Source organism: Echinops telfairi, unplaced genomic scaffold (assembly GCF_000313985.2).
Source record: "Echinops telfairi isolate 266 unplaced genomic scaffold, ASM31398v2 ScPeMD7_6;HRSCAF=24_0, whole genome shotgun sequence".
Taxonomy (NCBI): Eukaryota; Metazoa; Chordata; class Mammalia; order Afrosoricida; family Tenrecidae; genus Echinops; species Echinops telfairi.
This window is the reverse complement of record NW_022103902.1, coordinates 10,393,987-10,405,198: the sequence shown is the minus strand read 5'-3', so window position 1 is coordinate 10,405,198 and position 11,212 is coordinate 10,393,987. Positions and strand designations below refer to the sequence as shown.

General features: G+C 38.0%; 1 non-coding gene across 1 annotated transcript; it reads right to left on the bottom strand.

Annotated features, from left to right (window-relative positions):
• Positions 1-10,551: 10,551 nt before the first annotated feature.
• LOC115868073 lies at positions 10,552-10,654 on the bottom strand. Its single transcript, XR_004045397.1, has one exon. It is a non-coding gene; the product is annotated as a U6 spliceosomal RNA (small nuclear RNA).
• Between the last annotated feature and the right edge of the window lie 558 nt (positions 10,655-11,212).

Sequence of the window (11,212 nt, the reverse complement as noted above, 5' to 3'; positions counted from 1 at the left end):
TAGAGACAAGATAGATAGTAGATTCTTCATCAATCGTGATGCCTGAATCATTGTGGAAAAGATGCCTCTGCTGATCTGAATGGGATAAATTATCTGATGAAGATATAGAGATTTGTGAATTGTTTACTAAAATGTGTCCTAGCCTGTGGTACTTACATAATTTCATGTCAACTTGATAAATAAATCCAGGGGTAGAGTCTAGCCTGTCAATCAGGTTACAGCCTGATAATGCTTCCTTTTGGGGGGGTCTTCACATGACGATTCTGGGAACTTCCTCTCTTTCTCCCTGGAGGTGGGCCACACACACTCTCTCTGCTTCATTTTCATGCTGTTGAGACACTCAAGTGCTGGGGGAGCCTCGTGGAGACCCACGCCAGTGCTGAGATGCTTGCACCCCCAGTGGATCCCCAAGACTTTTCAACCACCAGTTTGTGATCTTCCTGCATTCGGCATCATTACATGTGCTGCGTGAGTCTGAAGAGGAATTCATAGAATATCAAACATATGGACTAATATTGGACTTATGGACTTGATCTGTACTGGGCTGAGATGTTTCCTGAATATACAATTGCTCTTTGATATAAAGCTCTCTCTTACACACATAGGAGTGTCTCAGAATTTGTTTCTCTGGTCAACCTGGACTAATACATAGTCTAACTAGATTAATATGTCTAAATCAATAAGTCTATTGTGGTAAGAAGCAGTGTTAGTGGTAAACCAGTTTGCTCAAGCCCTTAACCTTCTCTCAGTAAACAATGGGTTTCATCAGGTCCCATCAAATAGAACTGAAAAATCCAAAAGGTCAAACCATGAGATTGAATCCTTAGACACAATAGCCACATTGCTTTTATCTTCTTGCATATTTATATAGTATAAGGAGGTATCATCTATGGGTACCAAGAGACGTATAATTATATTCAAAGAGATTTGTGACAATAAACTATTTGTCTCCTTGTGCTCTCTAGTCCTGAACATGTATGTCTTTTACAGTTTCTGGAATTTCTGGTTATTTTCTTATTTAAACAATATCTAGTACTGGTTGTTTCTCTATGATAATGCACAAGACTCACAGAAATGTTCTGTGGGAAGAGTTACTCAGAATAATATGTTAATCAAGGATAACTCTAGGCATTGTGTGTGGTTATTCATAGAATTTATACTTCCGAAAAGAGTAAATTGGATTTACTTTTGTTGGGCCATTCCGTTTGCAGCTATTATTTAGCATTCTGAAAAAAATTTCCGTTTCTGTTCAAAGGTCGTGAGACAAGCCAAGATTCCTTGACAAAAAGTGATAGACTAGCCATTGCACATTGAGCAGAATGCATGTCAATGTATTCTAAGCATCAATCTGAGTAATTGCAAAATTGATTCCATTACACTTAAAATATTTGAACTTTAAAATGAAGGTTTTACTTTGCCTCAGAAAGAAGTGAAAATATCTTTCCATTTCTAAAGGTATGCCAAACAAACTGATTACTCCTTTTTATAATTAACCTCTTGGCTTTGGTGAAAAATGCATTTTTTCAGATTCTGTCCATTAAAAAATTGTTTCTACTACATTATATTTTAGTAAAAATTGAATAGTAAATTTAAACGGACATGGACATTGCCAGCTAGAACATTGTTTAATTGAGGTTAGCACATCTGAATAGAACCAGGTGAATGTTCTTTTATTAGAGGGGGGAAGAGGGTACAAATATCAATCAGCTATTGTGAACTTATGCTCAATAAAAATGAAAAACAACCCCCAAATTTCAAAAACGTTTTATTGACATAGATATATATGTATCTTGCTCATATGTATTTCCATCACTGGTCATTTTTGGTTTTGCCACATTTCACTTCCTACTTAGCTTTCTAACAGCAAGGTCAAACCCACCAGCTGCTCTACAGGAGAAATAAGAAGCTTTCAGTCTCAGATTTATAGCTTTGAATCCTGCAGGAGAATCTACTTTGTCCTATAGGGTGGTGATGAGTCAGAATTGACTGAATGGCTTAATTTTGAGTTTTATCAGGTACATATTCTCTTAGTGGAAGAGAGAAAGGAGTGTTAGGTGGCAAAATCTCATATCAATATAATCAAAAAGTATTATCCTCTTCAGGAAGAGGTGCAAATAACTGGAAACAATACAGAAGCCCACCCCAGAGTTATTTTATTTATTTTAACTAAGTAGTTTTTCAGTTGTGCAAATTTAAATAAAATTAAATACTTTATATGAACGCTCCTCAACTTGGCTAGACCCCAAACTGAACTCTGTTAACTCTAAATTAATTAAATATATCAAGCTAATTTCTACTTACATGCAAGCCTTTTATTAATTGTGAGTGTATGCTACAAAATATTCTGTGTTCTACTCTAAGGGGCTGAGCACCTAGAAAAATTCTTAGAAATAGCTTCTTTTTCATTTTAAAAAGAAATAGCTTTTTAAAAATTATTTCTCAATAAAAATTATTCACTGAGCCATGTATGTGTGGTGATCCATTTTTTTTTAAGTCAAAATAATCATACAGCTTCAAACTTCAAGTGCTACGCAGTTCAACTCCACTATTAGTCTCTGGTATACTTGATCATCTCATGACTACTTTATGTTTGTGAATGTTAGCTTTGTTTTTTTGCTTTGGGTATTTAGAGATCCTTGCATTAAAAAGGATTAAAGTGAATTTTGTTTCAATACATGTATAAACTTTTCTCCATAGAGTTTGGGTTCTAACACAAGGCTCATAAATTGCATAGCTATAAGCCCATCACAATGAAAACTATGCCTATTAAAGCTCAAAGAGAGTTTAGTGTCCTTGATACCACCCCCATGTTAAGGATGAAAAATTAAGGTTTGGTAATATTAGTCTCAGTTGTTGAAGATTGCATGTAGACCACCAAGAAACACTCCTCTTCCTGCAACAATCATAGTCACTTCTTACACTCGAAACAGAACCCTAACCAAACCCGTAGCTAATTCCGTTTCAGAACGACAGTGTACACAGAGCAGACCTGCCTTCCAGAGTTCCCAAGGTGAGATCTTGACAGAAGCAGACTGCCTCATCTTTAGCCAACGAACGACTAGTGGGTTCAAACCGCTGACATTTTGATTAGCAGCCACTGAAGTCTTAATCACAGTACCATCAGGGTTATTTTCTTACCCACCAGTTATGGTTCAAACATCCTTGAGTCTGGAGACGTCTGACTGAATAGCAACTAGATCATCCAAATAGACACCTGTGGCCCGGTCCATCCCTTTCCCTTTCAAATTCACTGTCAAGGCTGACTCACGGAGACCCTCTGTGGGTTTCCACAGCTGTGACTCTTTACGGAGTAAAAAGCCCCATCTTTGTCCCACAGAGCTGCTGACGGTTTTGAACTGTTGACCTTGCAGATCACAGCCCAACGCTTAAACACTCCACCACCAAGGCTCCATTTATTTCTAAATATTTCATTGTTTTATGTTCAACATTTCATTTCTTTAGAAATGGGACATCTGTATGATGCTCTTTTGCCTTCACTGATGTCTATAAATTCAACTCTTTCTTGGTTATCCGGTAGCATCATAGTAGTGGAAGAACACATGTGGTAGGGAGAGAAGCTATAATAATAGTAAGAACAATAACAACTTATTCATGAGTTTATGACCTGGACTCATGTCCTCTGAAAAACCTCCCTGCCATCATGTCAGTTCTAATGCCAAGCCACCCCATAGGGAAGAGTAGAACTACCCCAGCTGTGGAATTTCTGAGGCTTCAGGGCCGTGGTTCTCAACCTTCCTAATGAGGGAACCCTTTCATACAGTTCCTCAGGTTGTGGGGATCCCCCAACCATACAAGTATTCGTGTTGCTAGTAAATAACTCATTTTGCTACTGTTATGAATCAGGCAACCCGTGACAGGGTCGATCGACCCCCAAAGAGGTCGCGACCCCAGGTTGAGACCCGCTGCTTTAGTCTTTACAAGAGCAGGGAGCCGGGTCTTTCTCTCTGGAGCAGCCCACCTCCTGGCCATTCTGCCACCAGCGCTCTTTGAAGGGTCTGCCTTAGTCGGTAGCAAAAAACTTCCTTGATTTGTTACGATGAGCTTTCAGTCAATTGTTGGTTCTCAAGAAGATTACTAATTTTCTCTTACAGTGAACCTCTAGGGTACTGTCGGAGTGCAGATGAGAAAAATGAAGCAGAGAGTCCGTGTTTTGTTCAAAATCAGGGCGCTGATTAGTCAGAGACCTGGGATTGAAATCGCCCCGTGGTGACTCTGTAGCTTAGTCCCTAACCACATGCTTTATTGGCCTCTTCTTTCCAGTAAGGCTGATGATCCGGATTCTTCTTGACCAGCTTAGCTTTTCTGCTCACTTGTGACAAAACTGTATAAAAACTTCTCTAAAAACAAAAAAACCTTGCATTACTAAAACCAAGCATATATTTCTCCTTATCTTCATTTTATGTCATTATAGAAATATAATCCAATTAGAGTGAGGAAAAAAATTACAAAATTTTAGTTTCAAGTGATTGATATTCTTTCAATATTATGTTGTTTGCTTTAATATAAATTATATGATGTTTTTGTATGTACCCATAAAGCTATTTTATTTTAATCTAAAGATAGTCTGTTTTTAAAGTATCACTTATGAATATATATTGATTGAGATACAATTCTCCTTCAAAGAACCTAGACTTATTTCTATGATGGATGTCAAATATATTCATATACATATTCATATAATTATATATGTATAAAACCTCCTCCTATTTGCCTGACTCATAAAGTATATTACAAGTCATGAGGATTATCATTTGTCACTCCTTTCTAGTTTATATTTAAATTTCAGGGAAAACAAAAAAACTGTTTAGGCAATGTTTAGGGACATTGTATAAATTGCATTAATGTCATTTGTGGTTGCAAAACCACGATCATTGTGATAGTTAGGGATTATGTCAACATTCCTGGGTGAGGGTAGGGTGGAGCCTAACCTTTCAATCAGGTCGCAGTCTGATGGCTGCTCCTGCCGGGGAGTGGGGAGCGTAGAGCGGCAGGGGTTGGGGTGTGTGTGTAGCTTTTTGTATAAAAGAGAGACTACAGGATCCAATCCTCTTTGGCCTTCTGACTTCTACTGGAGCTGGAACTTGTGTCTGGTTCCTTGATCTCTGGTTGCATTGCCTTCTGATCATGGAACCATCATAGAACTATTGATGGTGGATTTATTTAGCCAACTTCAGATTCGTTTACCTCTGCATCTGCCAGCCTATGCACTCCACCACCTCTGCTTTGTTATCAAGTTTTTGGTGCTTTGGTTTCCACAAGTCAGAAGCCTGAACTGGACTGGACTTAGCCACTTCTGTGTACATCTCTTTCTATCAATAAACACATACGAGTGTCACTGCTTTGGCTTCTCTAAAAAACCCACCCTATCATACTCACATCATGTAGAGATTACTCTGAAATCATGTAACTAGAGTTAACTTTGTTGTTTAACTTATACCTCATCTGGGGATGATTTTTTTACCAAGCCTACTCACTTCCAAGTTCCTGCAGCATGTGCCACCTATATACATTTCTCTATTAACAATAATAGCTGAAAATATTTGCATGTGTTTAGAACTCTGGTAGATAAAGGTGCCCTGCTAATGCTGTCAGCTAAGTGTTGGACTACTAACCACAAAGTCAGCAGTTCAAACCCATTAGCAGCTCCTCAGAGAAATGAGAGACTATTTGTTCTCATAGATTTATAGCCTTTGAAATTTTATATAGGGCCAATATGAGTTGGTATTAACTCAGGGGCCATGGGTACAGTTTTTGTTCTTGTTGTTTATACATATTCAGTATTTTACCTGTTTGAATAACAAAATAGTTATTGATATAAAATATGCTAACTAGAAATAACATTTTACATAATAGTATCTGGATTAAAATCCAAGTAATTTTCTCTTGGCTTAAGTCATTAAGCCAATTATTTTGATTTTCTTCCTGCTTATCTGGACAACCTTCTACACAGATCTATAGTTGTCATGCAGTGCATTCTCACTCCTGGTTACCCACTGTGTGCCAGACAAGAACTCTACCCCATAGGGTTATCAATGGCTGTTTTTCTTTGTTCTTATTCGTAGGGAGTATGAGTATTACCAAATGTCTTTCAGAAGAGTCTGTGGGTGGAATTGAATTGGCATATTTTAGGTTAGCAGTATACTATGTGGGAAATCTTAACATACAGATCTAGAAAGACTTAATTTTAGGTGATTCCAAAGTATTTAGTAAATGTGTATTCTGCTTATTTTTCTTTTAAATAGTTGGAAGGAAGACACTATATCTGATTCATTTTGGAATATTCAGTACCTAAAATAATGCAAGTATACAAAACTATCTGTTAAATTTATGAACAAATATAATAATGGATGAAAAAAGTAGTGAAGTGTAAGAAATTTTAAAACATTGAGAATTATAAACACCCTTACTTAAGAGCAATTAAAATTGTATACTGTAATAAGAATACTGAAGTTATGTGGTTCATCTTCTGCAACAAAATGGGCACATATGTTATTGTTGCTAGGTGTGACAGTGTCTATTCCAATTCGTAGTTCCCTAATGCACAAACGAATCAAACATTGCTTAGTCCTAGATCATTCTCAAATATATGTGTAAATCTATTTCTATTTCATTCTCTTTTTTTTTGGCTTGGCTTGGCTTGGCTACCTCATAGCTAAGAGGTACCTCTGGTACCTATGTACCAGAGAGAGACTTGGCTGCTGTTGGAAGAAACCAATGACTGTATCCATACTGTTTGCTGATCCTGAATTATAACCTATTGACTTCCCTAATAAGCCCTCTTTACTGTGAACATTGTCCATGAGTATTGTGTGGCCATTGCAACTGACTAGTGAACCCAGCATAGACGAAGAATGACTTGGGAGGACCAAGTCATTTATCTTTTCTAAGTAGATAAGGAAGGATGGAGAATGGAGGCACATCTGACCCAGGTTCGGTATATCTTAAGCTGAAAAAACTGAACAAAAATTTAAGCCTGGAGTTACAATATTGGAAGAGTCTATGGGATTCTATGCAGGAATCAGTAAAAAAATGGATTGGAATGAATATGCAAAGTCCCTATACCAAAAAGAACTGGTGTACATTCAATCATTTCAAGAAGTAGCATCTGATCAAAAAACAATGGTACTGAAGGACGCCATCCAAGCTGCATTGAAGACGTTAGTGGAAAATAAGACTGCAGAAATTGATGGATGATCCATAGAAATCTTTCAACAAATTCATGAAACACTGCATGCGCTGATCCATCTCTGCCAAGAAATCTGGAAAACCTGGCCAACTGACAGAAGAGATCCATATTTATACCCATGCCAAAGTAAGGTGACCCAACAGAACACAGACATTATTGTAAATATTGTTAACGTCACATCCACATAAAGTTTGGCCGAAGATCATTCAAGATCTCTGCAGCAGAAAATCCATAGGTAGCCGCTAGAAATTCGAATCGCATTCAGAAGAGGATTTGGAGTGAGAGCTATCATTGCTGATGTCAGCTGGATCTTGGCTGAAAGGAAAGTATACCAGAATGATGTTTATTTCCTGGTTCTTCATTATGCAAAATAATTCACTTCTGTGGATCATAACAAACTATGGATAGCATTGAGATGGCTGGGAAGTCACTAACATTTGTGCTCCTTTGACACCTCTGCATGGAACAAGAATCAGTCATTCAAACTGAAGAGGGGAATTTTGAGCTGTTTAATGTCAAGAAATCTGTGTGACAGGGTTGTGTTCTTTCACCATACTTATTCAACCTGTATACTGAGCATAATCTGAGAAACTAGACAAAATTAAGACCATGTCATATAGATATATCGAAATATAGAATTTTTGAATATCCACAAAGGAATTTCCAGTATTATCTGAACTACACCTGAATGAATTGTGCTCCAAATTTTGCAATTTTATTATTCTACTTTTACACTAAAAAAGGCAAGAAGTTACCAATTACATATTATGTGAGTAAATAAAATTTGTTGATCTAGGATTATCTATTAATACAGAGCCTCTGTGCATGCTATCTTTTTAAGACAAAGAATATATTAGACCCAGTAATTGCCCTATTTCTTCTGGGTTTGGGGGAGACCCTGAGTGCTTCAAGGAAGAAGCCAAAGTCAGCGACGCAGAAAGATATTAAACAAAGTTGAAGGGGTAACCGTGCTGAGTATTGCATTTACTTATTTGTCCCTGTATCACTCTGCTCTTTGAAGCTAAAGTTCTTTAACTCCCACCTCAGACTCCAGATGATTCTTCCCCAGTAAACAGCTACATGACTCTAGATGAATCAATGAACAGAGGTCAATTTTGCTAATTTTTCTGTGACTTTGTACTCTTAAACCCAAGTCCAGCTTGCTTACTTGTGACAAAACTCGGGCTTTCTTGATCTGTTAGTCAATTCTAGAATCTGTGGTTTTGTCGATCCTTTATTCCTTGCCAGAATACCCTGATGTCCCCCCCACCCCGCCCCTAATTCATCTATTTCCTGTCCATCGGACACTTCTCTTATCTAGTCTACAGGTGCAACTCTATTAAGGTCTTGGAGACACAGAGTGTCAGTAGTGTAATGAACAGAAGTTGATTTTCTCAGAGTTTGAAGCTAGAACTCTGAATTCAAGTCAGTCTTTCTAGGGGAAGCTTTTATTCTCTGTGTAGACTTTGGATAAAGAACTTTGTCTTTCTTCTACTTCTGTTGCTTGATTTCTTAGCATCTCTATATAGGCTATAAGAGATCCTCTTGTATTTGTATTTTATGTGTGCCTACTCTGCTCCTTTTAAATCTCAAAAGTGATTGAAGACACACCATATACTGACATCATTACATTAATAGAACCAAGAAAACTCTATTCTTAGATAGCAATCACTTCACGCATATTGGTGTTAAGATTCCAATACATAATATAGGGGGGTACAATTCAATAACATGCCATCTTTAACTCACTCATAACTCATTGCCAAAAACTTGATTGTGACGCTCAGTGGCTTTTGGGACTAGTAGATTGCTCCTGTGTGTTCCCAAAACTGTCCATCTTTGCCGGAGTATAAGGCCTCATCCTTCTCTTGCAGAGCAGCTGGTAGTTTTGAACTGCCGGCCTTGTGGTTAGAAGCCCAAACTTGTAACCCACTAAACTAACAGACCCCTTTTAATGCTTTAAATTCATATCCTCTCAACATACAAAATACAATTACCCTACCATATCATCCCAAAATTCTTAAATCAACTTCAAGTCCAATGTCTCATTTTTGAAGTATTTTAAGCAAATATAGATAAGAATGTGAGTAAATTTCCCTTCCAGGTCAAATTTTCTCAATAGTGTACATGTGAATCATTGAAAAGTGTTATCTGTTTTCCAAGCACCAGGGTAGGCAAAATATTACAGACTGGGTCTTCCTTTTAGCAATCCATTGTACTTTCAGTCTTCTGAAATGCATCAATTCTTCTTTGGTCCTTTTTATTCAAGGTCCAACCTTCACATGCATATGAAGCGATTGAAGTACCATGGTCTCAGTCAGGTGCACCTTAGCCCTCAGAGTAACAACATTGCTACTCTAAAGCAGTCTTGTGCAGTAAATGTATCCAATACAGTGTTGATGGTACCAAACTGACCTCTTTACTGCTGCTTCCCTGAGCAATGATTGTGGTTCTAAGCAAGACAAAATCCCTCCATGAACACTGGATCCAAGCAAGAAAAAGCCCAAGGCAATCTTTGACCTTTTTTCCATTTAACATGATTTTACCTATTGGTCCAGTTGTGAGGATTTTGGTCTTCTTTACATTGACAATAAGCAAGTTCAAAACCTAAGGGGTCTTGGCATCACCATTTAAAACCAAGACAGCTCAAATTCCCTTGCTCTGAACAGCTTGGGGTGATTTTTTTTTTCCTTTCCTTTGAGAACAACAGGTGTTTGTAACCAAGTAGCTCCTGCTTTTTTTCAATTTGTAGAATTTGAAAAGGTAACAGTTTTCTTTCATTTTGTCCTATCCCTGTTCCCTGCGATTGGAACTGATGGGTTTTCTGCTTTGGTAGTCGATTATATCCATCAGTCACAGGGCTAATATCCTTCACAAAATATTATGTCCTCAATCCCTTGGCAAAAATTCTAGAGCAGGTGCCCTTAATTTGTATAATAGAAAATTTCAAATCTTTAAGTACTGTTTTCATTTTGCACATTCTAACTCTTCTTTGCTCATATTGCTATAGGTAGCAAGCAGAAACTATGAAGCTATGTGGTTCCTGTAAGATCTAACTTAGAAAAGGACAGCATTTAATATTTCAACATTCCACCAAACATTCAGCAAGTTCTTTGCCACTGCCTAAAAAACACTTGCCCTTCTTCCATTGTTTAGTCACATTTCTTTACCAAAAGCACATTGAATATTCAAGTCTATCAAAGCATTCTGGTCACGACAGTAGAAGACTTTCCCCACACTCCTGACTCTCTGAGGCCACATGAGAGTCACTTTTAATGTCTATAACTCTAACAATAGTTTCCTTAAGACAATCTGGGGCCTTTCTATGAAATAAATAAAAATTCTTATACATTGTACCCATTACCAATTTCTAAAACAGTTATGCACAGGGGACTTGCTCATCTTCTCTGTATTGTTCCAATAGGAAAAAGAGAAAGGGATGCTTGCTCTAGACCCCCATATTGGCACACCAATCCAGGAGGATGACTTCTATGCACTGAGCTGGTAAGGCAAAGAGACTGTAGGGCCCACAACAGTTTATGATATGTTTTCCGCCTACTGGAGCATACTGCAACAGAGGACAATACTGGGGACACATGGCGGGGAGGTAGTGTGGTTTGAATGCCCCGGAGCAGGGAAAACCAAGAAGGGAACATAACAGATCAGCAACTAGAGAAAAGCCAAGCCACAAAGTCCCTAAAGAGTCCCATCCCCCCCCCAAAGACTTCAGGCATGGAGGGGTAGCTCCCGGAATTCCCCCAGGACCAGTGGGGGAGATAGTCATAAAAGTTCGTGGACAGACCTAGAATTATGTATGTTTTCTCTCTCTCTCTCTCTTGTTTTTCCTTTTCTTTTTTAATCTTTGGTTTTCTTTTTTGTTTGGCCTATGTCATTGTTGGTTTGCCTATTTATATAAGAAAGGCATGGGAAACAAACTCAAGGAGATAGAAATTGGACTGATGGTCGCAGCAGGACTTGTGGGGGAAGAAGGAAGTGGAGGAAGGG